The 25009-nt window shown below is 42.4% G+C and overlaps 1 protein-coding gene across 15 annotated transcripts in view; it reads right to left on the minus strand.

Moving 5' to 3' along the window:
• SEMA6D (semaphorin 6D) overlaps positions 1-25009 on the minus strand; it is a 606315-nt gene that overhangs the window by 261262 nt on the left and 320044 nt on the right. The window lies entirely within an intron of this gene.

The following is a 25009-nucleotide window of genomic DNA, read 5'->3' on the forward strand; positions in this document are numbered from 1 at the left end:
TGTGACAAAGTCATTGCATATTCTGCTCAATGCTTTTTCTGTTTCAGCACTTTCTCACTGTACAAAGAAGCTCCAGCAGCCTCTTAAATGTGGTTGGTAACTCAAAGTACATTTGGGAAATCAGCCAGAGAGAAAGGCTTTTCTTCTGTATGTTTTGCTGCCTTTCTATGAAGTGACAGAAAAATTAAACATACACATTTGCCATCTTTGCAGGGTTTCCCCTTACAAAAATAGAAAAAAGCTTGAAATAACTATTTTTTTCATTAGCACTGTTTACATTTGAGAGGCTTACAGCCTCTTAAAATCTGCCATGTTACTATCTAGGCAATCAGTTCTTAGACTGTATGCTATTAACTTTTTAAACTATAGCAATGTAAGAGTCTATTGTATCTCAAAATTGACTCCGTAGAGCTGTCAAAGATGCTTTTGCTCCATGCTAAACATGATTTGAAAAATGTTGCAAGCCAAAGCACTTGCTGTTATTCACAAAGCACTGCGTTAGAGACTATATAGGCAGGAAGAAGACTAAGGCCCAGACACAAACTCACTCAACTCTGGTAACAGAATTCACTCATCGTGGTTAGGAAGGGAATTCACTGGAGACAGAGCGCTAAGCAGGGGGCGAGAAGCCTCAATGAATGAGCAGGGAATGCTCAGCAGAGAATTGTTTCTGAATTCCTGGCTCTCTCTGCGAGTATCTTCTCCACACAATACGGTACCCTGAAGGACTATCTGAGCTCACTCCTTGTGAGTCTTCAGGATACTGCTCCACCTGAGTTAAAGAGCTCTGCTGAGAAGTATCGTTGCTACGCTACTTTTGCTGCCTGAGCTATTCTCAGCATGATTAGTGCTCTGCCTAGACATACCCACTTCATTTACCCTTGTTTGTGCTATGCCTAGGCTTATGAGCCCCTCATACGAAGTGTCAAGGGTGCCTCCACTTTGGACAGAGCCTGTAGTGTGGTGCTTGTAGTATTTCCTTGCATGATGTGGCTTTGATCTTCCTCAGCCTGAGGAAGGCCTAGGGAATAGATCTTACACTTTCTAGGGCAATGCTCTTAGCTGTTCAACCTTTATATAAAGACTGCGAGCAGCTGTACTAATATCAGAGCAACCTTTACATGTCAGTGGCTACCACTAGCTGATCTCAGTGTTGTCAGTGTGTGTGCCTGTGTTCTGCACAGGTCTTTGTCTTGGAGGATCAAGTGCAAGAACACCTCATCTGCGTTTGTAGAATGGCTGCAGGGAGAATTAAGTGTTCGGCTCAACCAAAATGAGCACACTGCCTTCCAAAAGGCACCAAGGCTTCCTTAGGCATTTAAGTGGTTGAGCAGGGCTTTTGTGTGACTCAGTCACCCGTGTTTTCATGTCCCAGGACAGAATTCTTTCTGAAGGACTTAGCGCACTTCCAGAATGAATGAGCTAAATCCCCAAGCACTGCAACTGCCAGGCATTTTCCCTGGTAGTGAAAGCTCTCTCTCAGCTCTGTAGACTAAGTGCAGCACACAAGATGGTTCTCCAATGCCTTTACAAACTGGATCATGATGACATGTATGTTTGGAAAAAGCTGTAAGTATAAGGCTCTGCTTTTCCACCCTGCTTGCATCTCCCAACTGCCAGAGAAGAAGAGTCTGCTCCTCCCCTGAATACAAGGCCCGGTGGTTGCCTGTACTCTCAGCAAATGCAGAAGAAGGTAAAAGCCATTTGTGCACACAGGTGAAATACCTGCAAAAGGACCACAAGACTGTTTAACCTTTAACAGCTTATAGAGTTTCATTTTCAAAGCAGTCACTTAAAATACCTAAGAGAGCGAAACTATCTGTAAACCCCTAATTACAGTGATCATCTGAGATTTGATTTATCTACAACTTTTTTTAATGGTAGAATGTATTTAGTGAGGGACCTAGAATCCGGACAGCAAAAAAAGAAAAAAAAAAAAGAAAAGAAAAAACAAGAGAGTAAATTTTATAATCTGATTCAGAGCCACGGGAATTGATTAGAAAGCCTTCCACTGACTTCAGCACACTTTCCTATCAGAAAATGTTGTCCAGAACATGTTTTACAGCTGAACTGGAAGACCCTGAAGCACGGTCTTGTAATACAGAGAGTTCAACAGATATTTTATTAGGGCTAGGCTAAAAAGATGCTATTATAAACCTATTGATCTCTTTACCTTTCAAATCAAAAGGTGCCAAAGGGAGGAAAAATGACAAGGGTGCTCTGTCAGTGCAAGGGAGATCCAGAGCTCCCTTATGGGAGGCCATGTGTACTAATCCTGTTTGCTTCGGTTGCAAAAGAATTCTCCTAAGTTAAAGCACTCTAGGGATTTATCAAGCACTTTTCAGTCTTCAACTGGATTTAGGAAGTGAAGCAGTTTCAAAGCCTGTAGATTAGTACTACACAATCAGTCTCTCATAAACGGGCATGACAAGGCTCAGCGTGATGTTTCAGGCAATGACAGTTTACAAGTTTCTGAAGACAAAGGTACCCTTCCATTTGCAAAGCAAGGATGAAGAGGTTGTTCTACACTTTTGTGGGCAGAATTACTTACGAAGACTAGAGTTTGCCCTGCTGCCTGTTGTCAGATAGCTCTTACTGCACTTGTGTCCATCACAATGACGTTAACAGGATTGGCGATGCTTAATAGGTTCTTTACAACTTGGACACCGCCTTGTTGAATAGTTAGATTGAAAAAAAAGTTTACGAAAAGACCCCTGCAGATACAGGTTGGGGCATATCTATGCTAAATATAGATGCTAAACCCTAATACCAGTAAGTGCACCTGACTTTATTGGGGTTTTACTGGAGACTTCAGTGGAGCTAGGATTTCACTATGTGATCTTTGAGTACCAAAGATTTTCTCTAGCAGGAAGACCTGAAAGGAGCGGCTGAAGCCAAGATAACCTAAGTTATTGTTTGCAATCACTATCGAATCTTATGTTCTCATGCCTTGGGCAGAGAAACTTAAATCATGGTAGGAAGTATATGGTTCATTTCTAGAGTTCTGTGTTTAAAAGAAAGAAAAACTATGAAATTGTGGAATAGTTCATTCTTTGTTGTTTTGATCCTTCAAATTTGAAAAAGGAAAGTGCTTCATAATTAATCATAGTGGGTGGGGAGAGGTGCTAACAAAAAAAGTTGACATTTTTCTTCTGTTTAATTATTTTTCCTACATTTTGAAACTGAGAGAAGTTCAACCAGCTCTGTGTGTTACTTGGACTCTTAATTAGGCATAAGGATATTAAAATACCCCAGCTAATTGAGCTCGAAGCCATAATGCTTCCATGCATTCCATGCTTGGATGCCTGGGAAGTCTAAGCCAAGTGATCCGTTAGCTACAGTAGTAACATGTCTATTGCCTTCAGTGAAAATACTCTAAAAAATATCAGGGAGGGAGGTATTTAGCCCTTCAACCATGCAATAAGATTAACTTTAAGATCTGTTTCAGTATATATTTCTTTAAACAAGTACAGAATCCTCCAGTTCCAGCTGGACAGTGAAGCGTGATATTGCTATTTCCGTTAGTATTTACCAAATACATGGCACTAGAGCCAAACAGTCCAGTCCTGCGCCACGGCCCATTGTACTAGCGCAGCACATAAAAGAAGAATGATAAAGCAGCTCGTCTCTCACCAGATGTACTGTTTATATCTATATAGCTCACCTCCCCATTTATACCTGTGAACATGTTAATGTGAATCGTACATATTTTGCCTCTTCTTTGTTACAGATCTTGGGGTTCAAAACAAGACTTTCAGCTTAAAGACTCATCATTTTGAAAATGCTGTCTGTCATTTGAAAGACTGAAACGATCCTATTCCAGCACTATAACACAATGTAGTTTGACCACAATAGTTCACTGATTAGCAATCAGTCTAGTTTTTGCAGGGTATTTCTACGAGTCTATAAGCACACTTGACCTGTGATTTAAGCTGATACCTCACAACAGCAGTGGTGTGGAACAGGCCAGGCTAGTGAAGGTGGAGCTCGCTGGCGCAGCGAGGAATCCTCCGCCACCCCAGTGCTACAGACTTTGGCACAACTTCCAATTGTGCAGGAAGATTTGGACTTTGTGGGTTTTTTCATTTTTGAGAAGGCAATTAGCAGAACACATGCAGAAATACTAAATTATTCTCACCCTTCAAACTTTTCAGATTGCTACAGTATTCTCCTTTGAATCTGTGCAGCTGGGTTACAGCTCAAGCTGTGAAATCTGGCAGTTTGGACTCATTGGAGGTCAGATATTTCACTGGATCCACAGGAAGTTTTGTTTTTGTCTGGCTTTCTTTGATTCAGTTATGCTTGAGGATTCAGGCTCAAAGCGAAAAAATACAAATGAACAAACTTGGGTAAAACACTGGAAATTTTATACCCAAATTTCCCAAAACCTCAGAAGAACATTTTTATAAACCCAATTTGAGCTTTGATTCTGCACAGAGAAAAAAAAAAAAAAAAAAAAAAAAAAGAATTTAGAACAGATGGACTCCTACCTTTTCCATGAAGATATTGGGAAGAGTTGGGCAGGATTCGAGTGCCTTACAAATATAATAGTTTGGAATTATGGAGCCAGGCTCACAGATGTATCAGTAAGAGTGAAAATTTTTCCTTTGGTTGCACGTCCGCAACCAGATTAACTACAGTAAAATTGCAGGAGTATAACTGAGGACTGAATTTGCATAGACACATACATAGACACACAGTTTTTAGTCTTTTGATCAAGAGCAACCATTTGATAGTTAAAATTAACATTATCTATTTGTTTTGTATGTGTTCACAATGCTGCCGCAAGTCTTTGAAGTAGAATTTGACTGGCCTACCCTGGTTAGTTGAAGACTCACGGTCACAACAGCATTAGAAATAAATACGATAAAATATATTTGCTATCAACTTATTTTTCAAATGACTGGGTGCATTTTATGTATCACTCTCTCATTTGAGTGAGAGGCATGATGCACAATCACTTTTGCCAGCAATTTCAAATAAAGGCTGTGGTTTCAGGTAACATTATAAACTTACAGTGAACTAGGACAACATAATAATACGGCATGTCAAATTTATTTGTAGCTGTAGGCAAAGAAAAATGAAGAAGGAAGAACAGCTTCACCATAGTATTACAGCACAATAAAAATTTGCTCATTAAGTTTCATAAATTCCATTACAAAGTTTAATGCATGTGTTTACATCACTAATACAGACTGAAGCCCGTGTTATGAGGCATTCAGCTGGAAATTGCTTCACTTTACAAATTTTCATCTAAAGTCCTTTAAACAATTATGTCAAAATAAAGGCACGACATATAAGCACTCACAGCATTCTCCCAGCTTCCTGAGCATATCTTTATTATTGGGAGTATGGTTTGTAAAACATCAAAATCAGGTTGTCACACAGAGATTAAGGCTGGGATTTTCAGCAGAAGCTAAGGGAGTTAGGCACTCAATTCCTTCTGAATTTCAATGAGTCAGGAGCATACATCTCCCTTAGGCTCCTTTGAAAATCTCAGCATGAATATTAATAACTAACTTTTAACAAGCATTTGGTCAATGGTTTCAATCATCTCAAATATGCCAATGGCTATGTCCTTTTCCCACAAAGATCTTCTCCCATATGCAACTTTTTGGGGATGCTCATAAATGTGTAGTATCACGAAAAGGGTGTTACAGGTTTCTCTAACCATTCAGGCCCAGCAGAGTTTACATGTGCTAGTTATTGCTAAGATCTTTCATGCTATGTATCTCCCCAAGAAGCTGTCTTTTAAGAGCAACATCTAATTCACATCATGTAGTCTGATTAATATTACTCAGAGAGAAAACACGGGAAAGAAAAATCAGAACAAGAAGGAATAACTAATCACTTCATGAAGACATATATCCTTTAAAAAGTCAAATGCTGACTCTTGACAAAAGTATTTAAATGAGCTCCAGCTTCATGTTAATTATACACCAGAACTACATTTTTATACCTTTCATTTTTAATTCCAACATTACTGCTAAGTCTTAACACCTTGATATGTGTGTGATTCCACGCAGCACATGATGCTGAAAATTATGGATTTTTACTCGAAGCCATCTCAGATGCTGTGTCCGGTTAGTAACCAACCAAATACTCTGTGAATGTGTGCAGTGATGTAGCGAGCTCGTCATGCAGCTATGGAAAGTCAAATGGAGTATGAATTATACCCACCTGGATATTATGCAGACATAAATAATAGTTGTGTATTGATCCACTCTGCCTTCTGTATCAGAAAAGCAACTTGCTCCCAGAGTGAAGTTGGCCTCAATATAGTTTTCATACCATGTAGCATCCAATCCCTTAGCAAGTTTGATGCTGATATAGTCTCGTCTACCATATCCTTTGTTATCAGTTCCTCCCTTCTCTTTTTCAGGACCATACTGTTTTCTGTGTGGCATCAGTACCACCGAGAGAGCTCAGCCTTATAAATGTGCGATGATGAAATGATATGCAGATACCGCTCTGTATGCCCTCAGCTCCGCCGGCTGAGTCCTCTGGGCTCAAGTGTCACCCTCCAAAGGGTGAGGGATCAATATCAGATCTTTAATAAGGAGGACAACATTATCATTATTTTTGGCTGCTTCTACTGAATAATAATCTCGTTGACTGATACTGTTCTTCCCTCTTCCTCCCCCCAAGTCACTCTGTACATTCATAAATTTACAGATGCAGGTCTGTTTATCCTAATATTTCTCCCTTTGGACTCCATAAAAGGGGTTGAGCTTGTGGGAGCTCTACGCAGCTTGCAGTCTTTAAATGTGTCTTGTTAAACACGAAGCAGTTTATCTAACCCACAGCCTGGAAAATACTGCAGTGCTGATGCCCTACAACCTGGTTTAAAAATATAGTTTACTTCATTGATTTTGCAGGCAGATGTCTGGTACCTAACATTACTCTAACAGCCTCAGTTTACTTTCTATTATCATAATATCACCATGGAACCATATATATGTGTCCCTATATGCTTAGTATTTCTTGGAGTATTACTGAGAGCAGATTTGTGGCTGCTACACATACAAAATAAACAATATTGCAGCGAAAGGCAGTTCAGACTCACGATAACTCAGCGTATCCCCACTAAGTCCACAGAATTGTATCTGCTCACACTAGGGATAAATTTTGCTTTCTGGAAACTATATAAAATCAGATATTTGTTTTGATATTTGATTCTTCCATAGGTTCTGTTTTCATCCTGTTTAAACTTGTAACAGTGACAATATAAAGATGTAATAAAAAATAAAATATAGCATTACAGAGGATTGTGCAGTGAAAACTGAGAAAAGCTGATCAAACATTTTTTATGTTAATAGCAGAATCAATACATGATTTCACATTCTGTCAGCTCCAAAACTGAACAAGCCACTATGCGTTCCCAACACGTTTATAGAATATTTCAGGGAAATGGTGTAAATATTGAAGAATCACCTTGCCTGGACATGAGATAACAATCTTACAGTACATACAAGATTGCCACAGAGAGGAGGATAATAAACTGCTTTCCTTTTCCACTAGGATAGGACAGGATAGGAAATAAAAGCCTTACAATACAATGAGAATTATTTAGACAGCACAAGCAAATGCTTCCTGGTTGTTAGGAGAGCTAGACGTTAAAAGAACTACTTAGAAGGGCTGCAGGGGTTTTAAGAACAGATAAGGCACACATCCGTCCAAAACTCTCCTATTTTTATTTCTGTCACGGCGCAGGGATCTGGCGAGGATGCCACATCCCCACTGGCCATGACTCCATGGCTAGCAGGCTGACCACAAGCTACCTAGCTGTGTTACAGGGGCAAACTGCAAGATTGCAACCAAACAAAGTTAAAATTTCTGCTTTTATAATGAGGGACGCAAAAGTCCCTCAAAGGCAGCAGAATTGCTAGGACGGCACTGCCTGTAAAAGCCGAGCCGACCCTGGGGAAGCCTTGCGAGCGGTGCTGCCGGGGGGCTGCGGCGGTACCCGTACGCAGAGAGCAGCAATGGGGCATGTGAACTTTCTGCTCCAGCAGCTTCATAACCTCCGCAATTCTGGTGTAGCAAAACCGCACCAACTGTACTACGTTCAGGGATGGGGGGTGGGGGTCTACGCCTTCATAAACTAATAGAGAGAATCATAAGTCATCTGTGAGTAGGAGGCTATTGCATTTAATTCCAAAAAAGGATAAGATCTCCGAGGAGAAGGAGGAGAGAATAGGCTAGAGAATATTTAGGTAATTAAGGTGATTTCAGACAGCCTAAGCCTGATAAATTTCACTGTAAGAGATGCCGAGAACAAGCTGAAGGAATCTCAGAAGTGATTATTGATGAGAACTTGGAGAGAGCAGGAGATATTAGAAGAGTAAATACCGTCCTTGTTTTTAAAAAGGACGAAAAAGATTACCTGGAAAATTTTATCAAACGGCTTAACTTCAACTCTTTGAAAAATCTGGGCAGAAGCAATGAAATTATTTGTAAGCACCTGCAAGACAACCAGGAGATAAGCAACAGCCAACATGAATTTTTCAAAAAGAAATTATGTGGAAAAAAATCTTAGTTCCTTCCATGACAGGGTAGAAGAGCCTGATTCTAGTCAAAGTTTCATCACGGAGATACTTCTTAAATTTGCAGATGACACCAAAGAGGGAGGGCCTGAAAGTATGCTGGAGAACAGGAACAGAAATAAAAATGATTTTCAGTAACTGAAGAAGTGGTGTGGAAAAAAAAAGATGATAAAACTAATTAAGGCCAAAGATAGGGAACTATGTTGGTGCGGGAAGAGTCAGGGACAGAACTGCAGGACTGAGGACAACCACGGGTCCAGGTAGCGGACAGACAAATGAAGGCGAGTGGACGATGTCACGCTGGCACAAAAGACCAAGGGAGCTCCCCCTACGCCAAGGGCCTTGCGTAGTTCAGCCTAAGGAAAGAAATGTGTCTGTGTGTGGGCCGAGGGCTGAGGAATATAACAATCTTCGAGCATGCAGAAGTCAGTTGCCAGGAGGAATGAAGAAAAAGCTTGGGTCCAGATGAACAGGACATATAATTGTGGGTAATTATAAGGAGGAAGGGTTTTTTCCCTGTGGGAAAGGTAATAAAGCTTGGAAATAGATTGTCTGGGGAGACTGGCCAGTCCCTCCCACTGCAGGACCTGAGGCTAAATCTAGGTACGCATCTGTCAGGACTGACAAATATCACTGATCTGCACTGGAGGAAGAAGTCGGACTAGATGGCATGAGGTACTATTTAGCCTTATTTATCTATAATTGAATGAACTCTTTTAACTGGCGTAAGATTTTCTAAACCCCAAAACTTCATTTTTCCTATGTTCCATAGCTGTGAATGAAACCTCCTCCTTCCCCTTTCCACTTGTAACTTATTTCGAATCTGGAGGAAAATCTCTCTCTCTCTCGTCTCCCAGTGAACAGCAAGTTCCATGTTCTAAATCTGACAGAATTTTTGCGTTTGTATTAACATAAAACATTTCAAGCTGTTCACAGATTGAATTTAATCCTCCTTTCAATAATCCAAATTTAAATCCTCATTTCAATTATCCCTGCATTTTGTAGAATCCCTCAAATGATTCAGACCTAACGTATTACACGTGTTATAATTTAAAACGCAAAAGTTATGAATGGAAGTAGATTATATCTTATTAGAATGTTAATTCCAGCCCTTTGAGATAATTGTGACTACAAGAGATCGGTTAATGCGTCAGAAATAAACACTATCAAAAATTGAACAAAAACAAGCATATGGACCCCATTCCCTTCAGAAAAATGACAGAAAGGCAGAATTATAGAAGTGATTTTCAAAAGTGCAGATACAAGTAGACCTAGTCCCCATAAACAATATTTTTGCATACTTCTTTATGTATCTATTTCAAATTTCAAACCTTATTTTCCCCTCTGTATTCACATATTGAGCAGAAATTCCAAGGCTTGACACCACCACATGCGTCATGCCGAGCAATGGAGAAACGCCGTTCCCGAGTGACCTGACCCTGACGGGGGGTCTGGCACCGCAAAGGAAGTGCCCAGAGCTGGAGAAAAGTCTGTTTGTCCAGCCTGGCTCTAGAGGGCCGGTGACCAAACCACAGAGCGTTTGGGGAAGGATTCGAGGCTGTCCAGGGTTACCTCATGACCGGTAGACCTGGCAAGTGTAAAAGGGCACGATTTATTCTTAACAGTGCCCTAACCAAACAAAATAGGAAAGGAAGCTCCACTAAGGTATGCAAGAGATGAGGTGTACTGCTCTGAAGCTGCACTGTTCAGCATCTACACGGAGCCTTACTGGAGCTATTCCCATTTAACATGGCATCAAACCGGAATCCTCTTATTCTCATAAGCAGCTGCACTGCAATCAATTACATTACTCATGTGAGGAAGCAGAGGAGAAGCTGACCTTTAGAGAGATAACAATAGATAGTTTCCAATTAATGTTAAAGTAGGAGTATACAGATCAATCCTAAAAAGCATTTTGAATAACACTATATTAAGTCTTCACCATATAAATCAAATCAAATGACATTCCATACAGAGGGGTCTGAGGGACTGTACCATTAGTGATCAAATATCTGGTCATCCCCTTCTGGAATTCATTCAACTGATTATCTTTTATCAGCAAACAAGTCAATGAGTTGATGGCTAAAGCAAAAAGCAAGGGTGAAAATACGTTATTGTGATGCATGCCAGCATACAAGGAGGAACAACTGAAAGTCAAGCAGAATATAAAATCCTTGCTCCTCCAGTATTAAAGTTCACTGTTTAGAAATCCACACACTGCTATTCCCCCTCAACTCTAGTTTTATTTTATCATATATTTTTTCCTCGAAATCTTCACTTAAAAAACCCCACGTACTGTTCTGCCTTTTTCCACTGGAAAGATAACCTTCAGAATGGAAATCAGTGCACTTTTGCCCTGGTAATCCAGTCTTGCAGAAAGCTGTCTCCAGCTAAACAATATCAGCAGAAAAAGGCATATAAGCCTTCACTCTGCGGTACCATATTCACCCCAGTGAAGTGCTCATTTCAAATCCAAGCTGCGATCATTTTAAATGCTACCGCTCAGTGAGTCAAAGAAACATCTCAGCCTGTTTCAGCTCTCATGTAAATCAGGAGCATGTCAATGGAGTTGTAGCATTACGCCTGTCCTAAGTATAAAGGCTTTAAAAAAGGCATTAAAATATTTGGCTACATTTGGCTTTTGAATGAGCTTGTAATGATGCCCTGCCATGCGGTCCTCCTCGTCTCTCATTGCAGAGTACTAGGGCTAGTGGGATGGTCCGTGCGGAGGTTCGGAGCGCTGTACATTGAGCAGGTGTGTGTGACGGAAGAGATCACAGCAGAGCAAGAGGCGGGTTCATCCCCTGTCCTCTCCTTTTGTTCAAAATGAACGACTACAGAAAACATAGCATTCCTGAACTTATATTTACATGACACCATACAAAAGACTGCATATAGGAACATTGGTTCTCTGGGATTAAATTTTCTGACACGCAGCTTAAAAAGTGGTCACCGGATTCTCATCTTGATAAAAATTTATCTTAAAAAAGAGGAGTAGTTACATTTTAGAAAGAGTATATATAGCAAACTCCTAAATAGAGTTTGGAGAGCGTATACAGTAAACTCCCATGTCAACAGCAAGGACTTGTTCTAAGCAGCATCTTGAGAGGATGTGGTCCTCAAAACAGAGTAAGCAGCTCGCATACTTTCAAGGTCAATTGAAATCCTGCCATACTGTGAAATAGTTGATCCCTTTCCCAAATAGAGGAATTGCTGCTCTTCTGACTCCTGTTCTGTTTCCTCAAAAGAGGCAAAAACCTATTCTTATCCATCCATGATATACCCTACCACACTCAAGGATTTAATAATTTACTCCTTTGCTCTTATTGTGATCAAACCTGTTTTATAGCTACTCCCCTCATTTGCATTTCAGGGTTTGAAATGGCACACTTATAATCAGTCAAGCCCACATGCTCTACAATCCCACAAGCATAAAGCAATCATGACTCCGCCAGATTTCCTTGAAAGACAACTGAAACAGTCTTCATTTTTAAAAACTTCATATAAAACAAGTGAACTTTTCAAAATGACATTATTCTAAGAGAGCAGTGAATCCTAATACAGTGAGACAAGAATTCCGGAGGTCAGAAACATCAGCTTTACAAAAATATCCTAAGGGATGCATGAATGTATTATCTTGAGACCTTTAACCTCTCACTTAGGCCCTACTGCCCGTCACTCCACTATCAATCCATTTCTAACATTTTACTTGGCTATGAACTTCTTGGAATGACAAGAGGATGATTCATAATATATAGCAAGGCTTCCAGGAAGCTTTTTCACTTGAAGCTACAGGCTAAGTGAATCAGCCTTTTGCTTTCTCCCAGGAACTACTTATCTTCAATCTTTCAATTAAAGGTCAAAAAATGAAAGAAGACAGCCCAGTCATCTATTATGTTTTTCCCCCTTTCCTATTGTAAGAGGCTCTGTTCTTTACATAGTTGTATCTCAACCAGTTTGAGATTGTTTTCATTAGCAGAAATATGAAAAATCATTATGCAAATTTAAAGGACAAAAGGAAAAATGCACAGAGTGACAGCAAGAGAGATCTTATGTCTCTTTAGGTCATTAGGTAGCCTAGATCTCTCTGACAGAAGCAAGTCTAAAGCTTTTATCACAAGTTAGCAAACAAGTGCCAAACTGAAAATCGGTTTAAAGGGAAGTATTCTTCCTATTCCTGCTTTGTTAGGAAGGAAAATACGACAAGAGGATTGCATGCTTACAGTGTGGCTTTGCTGTCTGAATTTTTTTTTGGGGGGGGGATGTTTAGGATTTTTATCTGACATGAACATGGTGAAAAGTAACTGAGGATGTGGATTACCACAGTACGCCTGTTCCATCCTTGCCCTAAGGCCCTGTTGCACCAGCTCAGTTAGAGCACAGCTGGGTCACTGGGCAGACGTGTCTCATTAAAGAATACCCTTGGCATAGAAAGTCTCCGAGCAGGTCGAAGAACCAGCTCTGTGCCAACTCCAGGCACAGGCCTGACACGAGCACAGGGTGATTCTGAGAAGAGAAGAAGAGTCACCAGAGGGGAAAAGGAGGGAGGGAGGGAGGGAAGGGAAGGGAAAGCTGAAAAATTACGATCAGGTCAAACCAAAACAAACTGAGATTTCCTCGTATCCTGTATCTGCTAAGGAAAAAAGGCAAAGCTGCAGACAAATCAAAAAACATTTCTTTTGAGACAAGAAGAAACGGTTGATTCCATCCAACCCAGCCAGTTTACCTATTCTTTTGTGAACCGAGGTTCGTGTTCTCACGAAAAATACTGCACAAAAACAGAAAGTTGAAAAGTTCTTTTGAAAATACAGTGGAAGAGGGTGAGCCCCAGCCGCTCCCCGCACGCCTCGGAGCGAGCCGGTCCCTGGGCCGGTGCCAGCGCGCACGTGAGCTCGGGGATACAGCACCGCACCTGGCTGCTGGCTGGCGCAGGCGGGATCATAAGGCTGCTCTTTCTCAGCACCACCTTACGCTGTGCTCCCCCGGCAGAGCCGCCTCTCCTCGCCTCTCGGGGCTCCTGACACCGTGCCGTCGCCCGGCCGCCTGAGGCCCCCGCCGCGGGCTGCGCAGCGCCGGCACCCAGCACCCTCCCGGCCCGAGGGGCGGCGGCGGGGAGCGGGTGGGGGAAAGGGCCGGGAGTTAACCCACCTTTGGTGCGCTACGGCTATCGAGTCAGGAGAGCTGGGGATCACTGCAACGTTACCGGTCTGTCTGATAGATGAGCGGCTTACGCCTGACAGAAGGCTGCTGCCGAGCCTGCAGGCTGCGGTGCGCGTGGTGCGGAGCACCGCACGCAGCAGGGCCAGCACCGTCGGTGCCCCTCGCCTGCAGCCAGCAGTCACCACCGGCACCCAGCACCCGGCTGAGACGCCTGCCTACAGCTGCATTTAGCACAAAGCCAGTTTCTTATATCTGAGGAGGAAGAAATGATGGATGGATAATTCTGAATTAAATTGCAAGCACAAGATTAAATTTCCTTCATGAATGACAGTGTGTGTTAGCGTTAGCAGCTATGTCACAAAACAGCTCCTTTTTCCTTATTCGTTACAAAGCCGATAACGGGACTAACGGAGCATGTGCAACAAACATTTGCTTTCCGCATCTCCTGCCACGGTGCAGCTCTGCATGCGCGTTTAACAACGGGAGTGCTCAGGCACGGGCCGCCTATTTGTCACCTGGCTACCCTTGCACGCTGCTGTACCTCTTGATATAGATGAAACAGAGCTGCTGTTTGTTTCCTTTCAAAGAGTAAAATGTTCTTTTAAATCAGCAAATGATCCCTGGCAGACTTAAAGGAAGAAGTCTCCACAAAGGAAATCATTCCTCTCTATGCCACAAGAAGGGCCACGTTCCTCCCCGCTGCCTCCGCTCATTCCCCAGCACTGCTGTGTGGAGGGCTTGGGCCGCAGTGAACTGCCAGCGCCCATGGCCAAATTACCCATCACCTTTCTAACACAGATGCCTTTTCTAGTTCAGGGTTAATTAGAACGTAGAGGCTAAACCCTATCACAAGTGCTCTCAGCCATAGGGTCAGACCTATGCCGTTACGATTCGCATAGGCGTCACTGAGATTTTTGCAAGCTGATAGGGCTTTTTAGGGGTTACGATTATTCTTTTCCCATTATTTGTTGATCACTTCCCATCATATTTTGTGATGTAGTACAACCCTGCTTGGCTCTGCTGAAGGCAATGAAATTGCAGATTTACATCACATAGGCCTCTGGCTCCTTTCTTTACAAGAGCAGCCTTCTTTTCTGAACTCTGTAATTAGTAAAAGTTCAGACCACTAAACTTCTCAGAATTCATAACAACACTTGACCGACATCCACATTTCATGGAGCAGGGATTAGAAGCAGTGTTTTGGTCTAGTGTTCTTACTTCTTCTACGTGTTGTTGGCTAATCCATGGGAATGAATTACAAAGCTCTTATTTATTGCAGTAGTACTGGATTGACCCCATGCTATTATGTGATGCTTTCCAAATGTGACTTGGCCTCATGCTAAAGGGCCCCACTATTCCCACCAAAGTGCTCCACATTGGTCTGCTCAGGGTTGCAATGCAGCAGCTTCCCCTGTGTCCCCTGATCTGAACTCCCTGCACCCAAGTTTAGGGAAACTGTCCAAGACTCGGGTTCACAAGAGCTTCTAAGGACCAAAAAGAGTCTGGAAGGAGGAAAAGTGAACAGCAGGTCTAATGGGTGAACAGCAGGTCTAAATTTCACATGAGACTACCTAAAATGCTTGAAATACGAAGGCACAAGAATGGGCAAGTGAAACCTGTTTGGCCTCTTCTTTTTGCAGCTTATAACCTGGTCTTTTCTTGGCAATGTTCTCAAGGCCATATCTTCACAAAACGAAAGGAGCTTTAAAGCTAATGAGTCCTATTTTTCTAAGAGTCACACTAACTGAAAAGAAAGGGGTCAAATTCGCCCCTGGTATGACTCTGGGAATGTTGAAGAAATGCGTGTACAGAAATTATCCTAAAGATGAATTGTTTTTGAATTACAAAGGAAATGCTTGTTTGAATGAGAAAAACATTCAAAGACAGACAGTATCTCAAAGACTTGCTCTTGTAACAGTCATAGCAGATTTGCCAGAATCAGGCTCAGTTACAACAATCCAAAATATGTAATTGAATTCAGACAACCCACCCCCTGCCCAAAAGGGTGGAACCAGGCTATGGCAGGATACAGAATAAAGAGTGATGAGCTTTTTTGCTGTCTCTTTGGAGTCAGCTTTTTTAGTAACCCACTTTTTCAAATAAATATACCAAATATCTTAGCAAATATCTACACATTTTACATATGTTGTCCCCAGAAGAATCTACAGGTCTATCACTCTCAACAGGCATTGAAAAGCCGTAAATGCCCTCCTTGTTGTGTTCTGAACCTCTTCCAGTCCAAGCTTTCATTCACACTGAAGGTTATATGATGTTTGAGGAATGGAACATTTCCAAAACAAACCAAACACTCAAGAAAAATGTACAGACTGCAGACGCATTACCGGCCGTTACACTTCTAAGACAATGCTGAGTGGAGAATGGGGTGATATTCTATTGCTGGATTATTATTGTTATTATTTTACTATGGGCACAAAAATGACCAAAGTTCAGTTACACCACTGTCTGGAGTTGCGTGTAATTACACCAGCATTATCTTTTTCATAGTATATTCCAAATCTGGACCCACCAATTGTTGCAATCTGCCATATGGCATTAATTTGTCACATCTTGCTAAAGCATTTTATTCTTTTTGATAATGAATGCCAACAATAAAGACAGAAGCTTCGAAGTACACTGTCAGTCCTTTCACACTAATAGCCCACACAGACACTGTAGGCTTCCTGTCAACTTCCAGAGCTCTTAACAAATACAGAGAAAAGGCAAGGCTGCTCTGAGAGTCAACCTCTATTCACAGGAAAGGAACTAGCACAGCACACTACAAAAAAAGGTTTGTCGTTGTGGGAAGAACTTTACATTTACTTGGAACTGAAAGGATGACTATGTACTACTTAGATATTCTGCACATGACGATCACTGAGCTTTCCTCCGAGCACATACGGCAGGTGGCAGGTGGCATTGTTAGTGAATGAAGAGCCACACAAACTCCGAGTGACTCACTTTCCTAAATATGAAGTTGAAAACTCTTTGATCAGACATTTCCTGCTTTGCCATTCCATTCCGAGAACAAAGCAAGAGCTACTTGTAGCAGCACGCGCGAGCAAGGCTTTCACTGAGTTTTAATGAATTAGTGTGTTTTGCTGAGCAGCTTTGTATCTCGTTCTTGGAGCTACGGTGTAAGATATGAATGGCAGTGACAGCTCAGTATGCATTTTCTCAGCTCCTGAACATCAGTGTATTTTCAGGGGTCAGAACAATGATTTGTGAGAAGTACAAGGAGAAAAATACTTTGTCCTGAGGCTGGATTTTTTTTCCTTAAACATAAAAAAGGGTAGCTGCAGATCTTTATTTCTACTTTGTACCAGCAAACATAAACCAGCCTAGGAAACTGCCCTAAGATGGTATCTGACATTTCCTGGGTTGTAAGAGCACGTTTGGGAGGCATAACCCAAGGCAGCTAGCTGCGCATCGTCCGCTAGCCGCCCGCCCGCGATGGGCAAGCGGCTGGTGAGGCAGGGCTCAGGCGCCCCGGGCAGCGCCAGGGCCTCCCTTTCCCACCCAGCAGCTGGCAAAGTTTCCAGCAGCTCTCTGAATGACTTCCCTCGCTGGTGATGTTGGGGGCCGGGAAGCACAGACCAGCTGAACTCCTTCCCATCTTTTGTGAGCTGCCCTGAGACTTCGACCCACCACGTTGTATTTGTAAAACATCCGTGGCCCATTCCTCTTCTGCCTGCCTCGGGGCGGGGGCAGTCAGGCGGCGGGTGTGCGGGAAATACCATGCCCCGGCAGACGCGAGGGGCCATTTCCAGGCTTTCTGTTTCAACGTACATTTCCCATTATACATTACCATTTCAATACAGCTTACCTGCTTTTAACTTCAATTAACTTCTACTACTAACACTTCATATATCGCTCTGAGTTTGAGGGTACGATAGGCAAACATTACAAATGTTAAGCAGGTGAAGAATATCAACAATAAGCAGGGGATTTATTGTAATCAGTCAATATGCTCAGTCTTGCAAGTGCTCAGTACTTTACGCTCCGTAATTATATGGTTGCCACAGTGTAGCCATTCAACAGTGTTATAATTAGTGAGTAATTAACTAAAGCATTTGATGACATGCTGCAGAGCACAGAGCATGTGTGCTGTTGATAGCAAAAGGATACATAAACTGTCTTTGTAACAATTCTCTGCATCCAACACGAAAACCCACTGTTTTTCACTGGTGGCGGTGGTGATGAGAACTTTCCACATTCTGTACAAGACGAGAAGCATTTCTAGATGGCCTACATGATACCACAGCATTTAGGCACCAGCCTTTTATCAAAATCAAGCATATTCAGCTGCCTTTGTGGGTCTCAGCCTTATATGTATACACATACCGGGCTGCCTCACTACATCCATAAAGTCAGAGCTATATATCTCCCTCTATTGGTATATAAAAATACACATAGAAGTGTTGCTCATTCCTGCAAGGCTAAAAATTAAAGCAATGCTACTATAACTAAATCCATAGTAAGTAGTATATTAAAATAGCTATTCTGTTAGGAAACACGACCTTAATTACAGTAATCGTATTGGTGTTTAAGCTGTGCATAGATCAACTGTTAAAAACAGCATTTCTTCCTTTGCAATTTGAAAGATATTTAAAGTTGTCCAGATTAGCTTGAGTATCTCTTAAAAATATGTATTTTTTAATTTTAAATTAGTAATGTTTGTCAGCACACCTAATGAAGTTACGATGGCCAAAACTCACTGCAGCATGTAAAGCTTGAGCAAGCTCCTCTGGCAATGCTGAGTGGCAGGGAGGTGTGTAAAGGTACAGGGGGACCCGCCTGCTACCCAGCACGGAAGTGACGGAAGTACGTGGGCAGCAGAGAAGGTCTGTGCTTTTTATGCCAGATGAGGACAAAAAACTGCATGAGAAATGCTGAAGGCCATCCTGAGAGCCGCTTTCTGTTCCTCCCACCAATCTTGGCCTCTGCACAGGACTAGTGACACGTTTCACTTTGATATTCCCAATCCATTGTTTCTAAAACTATTTATGCCTTTCTAGGTTATTCAAATATTCCAGGCTATTTAAAGGCCTTTTCTTATCCTTTTGCTAGACCAGCAGCACTGCTAGCTGCATATGTCCGTACATAATCTCCTGTAACCTCCACCAGCCCCAAGCTGGAATGCATCCCATTTGTGTTGTCTTTTAAGTGAATTATTTTACATTTTCTAGCTGTGGTGTCTGAAACATTTGGTCATAAATATACTGGAAATATGGATGTTCTTACAGAGCGACTGTGTCAGCTTGAATTTGACAGAACAAGCCAATGTAAGCTATTTGTTCTCCTGAGCTGAAAAAAAAATTGTTCCTCAGTAAGCTATGAAACATTGCATAGCATCTAGACATCTAAACACAGAAGCCTATAATTTCTCAGCAAATGCCAGATGCTGAACAGCATAGGCAGGGCTAAAATCTACCTGTGCCTTTCTAACGAAGCCCTCGTTACAGCAGCCTCAAGTTTTTCATTGGCCAAAAGTCAGTTTCTAACATCCACAGCCACGTGAGGCGAATGCAATTGGATGTAGTATTGTCTGATCAGCTATTTCGCAGGCTGATTTAGAAAGCCCTGGTAGAAGTTTTTAAAGCAAACTCAGTTCAGTGGCCTTCTGGTTTCAGAAAATATGCGCCTCCTGCTTTCATCTCTTTAGAATACGGATTTGGAAATTAATGATGACAGATTAAATGTTGGTATTTTGAAATACTTACTTTTTGGTCCTTATAGCAGCAGCTACTACATTTGCTAGAACTGTGAGTACATTTGGAGTAGAACAACATCGTTACATACCATCACGCCGACCTCAGGGACAGGCTGGACTTACTGCAGCAGCCAAAGGGACGAGTTTTAGTTATCCCTCCTCCTGTTCTCTGACATGTGACATGGTCAAAGTTCCCTGACTGCACGCGCTCCTCACTTAGACTTGAACCATACCTGCCTCTGTCATGGGCATATAACTTTGACATGTAGGAAAATTACTTCTGGTACAATTGTAACAGAAGTGGGAGCACATGAGGGGTAAAAAATGATCACGTTTCTTACAGTTAGAAAGCTAAGTGATCCTGGTTCGTGTGACGGATGTCAGTGGGACAGTCTGATAAGTAGATGTCACTGTTTATTTGCAAAGCAGATTCATCAGTAAGCCAAGCTGCCCTCACGTTGCCTAGTAATATGCCTTAGTTTCACCTCCATGATAACCTAGCAGCGAGAGAGATATTTAAGCTTCATGCTCATGAGCTCCTTTTCAACCCCTGCTTCTTTGCGGAGATTGCCAGGAAGAGAAATTGTCTGGTAGCACTTAACAGGATTTCCTGTCAACTTGTACTATCCACTAGATGCTAGAGTGAAACCACGAACTCTCTGAGAGCTGTCACCTAGGGATGACTTGTCAGTTCGAAAGGATTTGAATCGTATTTTCACCAGTGACCCAGGAACAAAACTCTCCTCAGCCATGCAGCCCTCTATCCTCATTTTATAGGGGAAGGATGGGATTTTGTAGATGTTTTTAGTGGTGACCTAACCGCTTCCAGTGACCTCGGTGAGAGCAAGGCCGACATCGAGGGCTTTTGAGAACCCCACTTGAAATGCACACACAGACTGCAACGCGTTCCCCTCTCAGTGCACAGAGCTTATCACAGCCTCTGCACAAAGCTGCTGTCTTGTGCTTTCAGGCTCTTTAGCCAGGTATGCAGACAACTCTAATTGCATATAGTTATTTCCAGACTGGGGGGGGGAAATGCTGCTTACGCTATCCTATTAGCAGGGTAATCGGAAGAGAGCACAGACTATAACTACACTGCTGTTCAGCAAGGACGAACTGTTTGCCATACCTAATGTTTCATTTTTGGGGGCAGGGTATATAAATACAGTAGTACATCAATAGCAGGTGAATCAATTGATACAGAAATTAGATGTCATGTACAGCAACTTGGCCTTTATTACTTTTCCAATATAGCTCATCTTCTGCTCTCTTCATTACCATTAAATAATACTTGGAAAGCAGAGCTATTTTGCAGTTTCTCTATTTAAAAGGTGGACTTTTATTGCACAAATTTTTTTGTTCTTGACAAGAGAGTCCAGAATATCTATCTGTGTTTATTACTTTGGGTAGTAAAGCATTTAGAGAAAAAAATGCAGAAGATATTGCTTTAATCAAAACCTACAGCACTGAAGTCCTGAGACAATGCTGGTAGGACGCTGATAGAGTCCTTTCTAGTCCCTTGACAGCTCTGTTCACATTTTGACCAACTGGTAATGACTAAAGGTAATAACAAGGTATTTCTGAAAGCCTGCAGAAAGGCTGCTCTGAAAACACGGACCTGGCCACGCTTACGTGCCGATTCTTTACTGAAGTAATTCGTCTCCTGATTTCAAGTGGGGCATGTTTCTGCTTCTGGCAGACAACGGCAAGCAGAGCGTCTGCGTGCGTGCGCGCGTGTTTGTGTTTTGGGGGGAGGGGAGACTTTTTTTAATCACTTTTGGATAGCCAGGAAATAGCGGCCTTTCGTGAGCAATGAGGACGAGAGCTTTAGCGAGCTCGGCTGCCGGGCCTTGTTCTTCTGCCCTGCAGGAGGTTCTCAGCACACTGCTTTAGCACACAGCTGGTGCCATCTTCTCCCGACACCCTACAGAGCAGGCCGGGGCAGTCCAAACGTGTTGGACATACTATATTGGCTGTTTTTCCCTTCAAAAGTTCAGTTTAATGTTTAAATGATGCTCCAGGCCCCTTCTCAGCCCCCGGGCACTGCCTTCGCGGGAGAAACGCCACGTTAGCTTGGGCATGTCACGGGAGCAGGTATCGCCTCCAGCTCAGCAGCTCCCAGCACCCAGTTGGTTTGGGGCCTAAAGGTTTTATTTGTCAATCAGGAACCTTTTCACTGCAAAACTGTGAAGAGCGCTAAAAGAAGAAGCCGAAGGAACCAAACAGTGGCCATGCTGTCTCCACACGCTTCTGTTCCTCGCTCAAGCCCAATTAAGTGAGGTCAAAACAATCTGGCAGCATCAGGAGAGGCTACATTTGGCTCTGCAAACTGCTCATACTTTTTCTTGCCAAAATAAAAATTGGAAGAAATTGATGCTTAGTAACTCTGTCAAGACTCATCACAGATTTCTTTAGTATAGCTCTTCTAGCCATGTAAAACTAACTGGTGCCACAATCCTCTGCAAAACTTTCCTTCCCAGCCTGGAAGGATTTGATTAAGAATAACAAGCAGGCATCAGATTAAATTCATTACCCCCCCTAGATGTTTTCTATGGATTCACAGGAAAGGTGCTCTGTCCTCATCTAGAGTACTGTGGCAATTATCAAAACCACGACAAAGCTCACATCACACCCAAACGGAAGGAGCTGAGATTGGTTCAGCTCTCGGGTCTCCTAGAACAGCGCAACTCTGTCAGTCCTGGCAGTCCCCTCGCAGGAACGAGGGAGGGCAGAACGGCCTGCCTCTGCTGAAGTCAAGGACGATTTGTAGCGACGGCTTTGCAGCAGAGCCATCTCATCTAGGCCTGGCAAGCAGAGAAGGATTATAGGTCAAGGATACCTCCTCCAAGCACGGAGACTACACAGACATCTGGAAGGTACTGTATTAATTTGGCCACTTAAAGGGAAATCCAAGCTGTAACCAAAAGATTTTCAAGGACTAAAAATACAGTGAGGCTCACATCTGAAAGTTTCTATGTATGAGACTATCTGAGCATTCAGTGCAACTTACTGAAAAGCAAATCATGTTACTTGCATAGGAACTAATCATTTCACCTTTTCATATGCATCTATCCTATGGCTGCAGATACATCTGCCAGACCATATGAAGAACATGGCAACGTGCCTTACAGCGCAGACAAAAATGACATGGATAAAACTGCATTTAAATACATTAGAGCTCATTTGAAACCTCTTGAATATTTAATGTAAGTCTGAACCCATTTGTAAAATAATATTCATTGCTCCCTATTTTTCAGTGACAGATTCATGAGCGCACAGAATGATGGAAGATGGGGGACCCATGCACTCTCTTCTCAGACTTTTAGACTTGAAACCTCGTAAAAAAAAAAAAAAACCAAAAAACAAAAAACCAAAAACACACCAAATACCTCTGTCCTGAAGTATATGTACTTCTGTACCTGAAATATAGGTAAGGAGAAAAATCCAAATATCTGCTGAAAACACCGAGAGCCATTTCTCCTCATTCTTCTGACTAACTTACATGCAGCAAAGTAAATCAAATGGATGTCCCACCAGTGACAACCAAAGAGGACATTTTTCGAACAGTATGAGCAGTTCAAATGAGTTGCAAAGTGGTGAGGGAGAGGTGTGTGCAAAATCCTATTAGCAAATAATGGGATTTGTGTGCCTACTGTACCTTAAAAGAAGAAAGCTCTTGTACTTCATTTCTTTACCACTCGTTTTATCTTAAGCAATCTCTGAACCCTTCCTGACGCTCTGATAGGTGGGCTGATCTCATTTAGTCATATTAGCTGTCAGCGCACTGACAGTCCTGGCAGCTCAGACACTGTGCACTCCCTCTGCATACTTGAAAATTTTCTCCAGAAAAAATATAAAAATCATTTATTTCAGCTTAAGCTCATTATTTCCTTTCTCTTTGAAAGTCATGCAGCCTAGTGAGATCTGATGATTTGTTGCCCTTTTCCACCCACCCCTAAAAGGCCATTGCTTGCTTGTTTTCTCTTAATCTGGAAGAAAACCTGCAAAGAGTACACATAAGCAAAGTGTACCCTCAGCTCTCAGTACCAGCCATCTAAGCCTGCCATGCTTAATATCACAGCTATATGCCATATATGCCCTATATGATGACATACTTAAGGGTAGACAGTTTCGTAACTTACCAAAAAATGGCATGGATCTTACTTAGGATTAGTACGTTATTCCACACCCTGGTCTCTGACCCAGTGCACACATACCAGTGGACGTACTGACATGCCATCATTCCTCAGATTGCTGTCTCGTGGTTCTTGTAAAAATGTTGCGATCAGCTAACAATTGTGGTTCTGCTTTCTCAGCACCAGTTGGAGAAATGCCACTTTTGAAACAAGAAGAGTGGGGAGTAAAGCTAAGACTGCTCTGCTATCGCTAAGGGCAGCGGTACACAGTGGTACCCACCGGACTCTCAGACAGCCTTTGGCTACAGGAGACTTCTCACTGACAGATATGGCGTAGACATTACTTATCAGATCTAAGCGGAATTGTGATTTTTATTGCTCTTGGCAATAATCTGGTGGTCACTATCAATGTTATGCTTGCACATACAATATCCATAAAAGACACTTGGCAACTATCAGAAAGTTACCCAGAACAGAAAAGGAAACAATCCATCTTGTGACAAATGAAATTACACCACAGTCCATTTCTCATAGATACTCAGTTTCCTTAGCTTCAACATTTGAAACACATAAGGATCAACAGCATCTCTCACCTGTGGCACAACACTTCCACACCAACGACACCCCAGTAATGACACAGTTGCGTGTGGAATCTATTAGCACTTGCAATACAGAAACAGAAGCAACAAGAGGGATTATCCCTAAACTGGGAATGGCTCTGTGCTTGCCATCGTAAAACCAAAGTGATCTGTAAATACAGGAAAACCACATTACTGGCTTCTATTAACAAAGCACTTGACGCACACATTCCTACGCAAGTAGGGTGTATCATGTCAGGGAGCGCACCGAGGGAGAACTGAACCACAGTCTTCTACTTTTTCTATGACGTTTCACCTAACATATGTTTCAAACATACACCCACTGGAAAGCCTCGTCTGATGCTTACGGTTTGTTTGTTCACTGGCTACAGTCAGTCAGCGTATAGAGTATACTCTGCTGAAGTGACTGTGATTGGTGAGCAGCAGAGAAAAAAAGTATTTACATTTTCCTTCCTGCTGCAAGCTGGTTCAAGAGGAACTGTTTGCAAGAAGTGACGACAGTAAACGCTACTGAAGAGCAAGTAAGCACACAGGACACGGGAGAGCCTTCCGGCACAGACGCTGGGCTGGGCTGAGGGGGAAGCCCTGGTGTACAGGAAGTCTGGAACCCGAGCGCAGACCGAGAGCACTCCTGAGAAGTGCAGAGGGGACTGCAGGACACAGCCCCAAAAGCAGAGCCTCAAAAAGTGACTGATAGAAGAAAACTTCTCTAGGGATTGAAGAGTCTGCAAAGGTCTATCCAAAGAAATGGTGGAGTTTTTGCAACCTAGAAAGAAAATGAAAGCTGATAGACTAAAAAGCAAAGCTGGAGGGAAAAGGTCACCCTTTCATCCTCAGCAAGGACAGGGCAGGCTAAGG

Source organism: Dromaius novaehollandiae, chromosome 10, assembly GCF_036370855.1.
Source record: "Dromaius novaehollandiae isolate bDroNov1 chromosome 10, bDroNov1.hap1, whole genome shotgun sequence".
NCBI lineage: Eukaryota > Metazoa > Chordata > Aves > Casuariiformes > Dromaiidae > Dromaius > Dromaius novaehollandiae.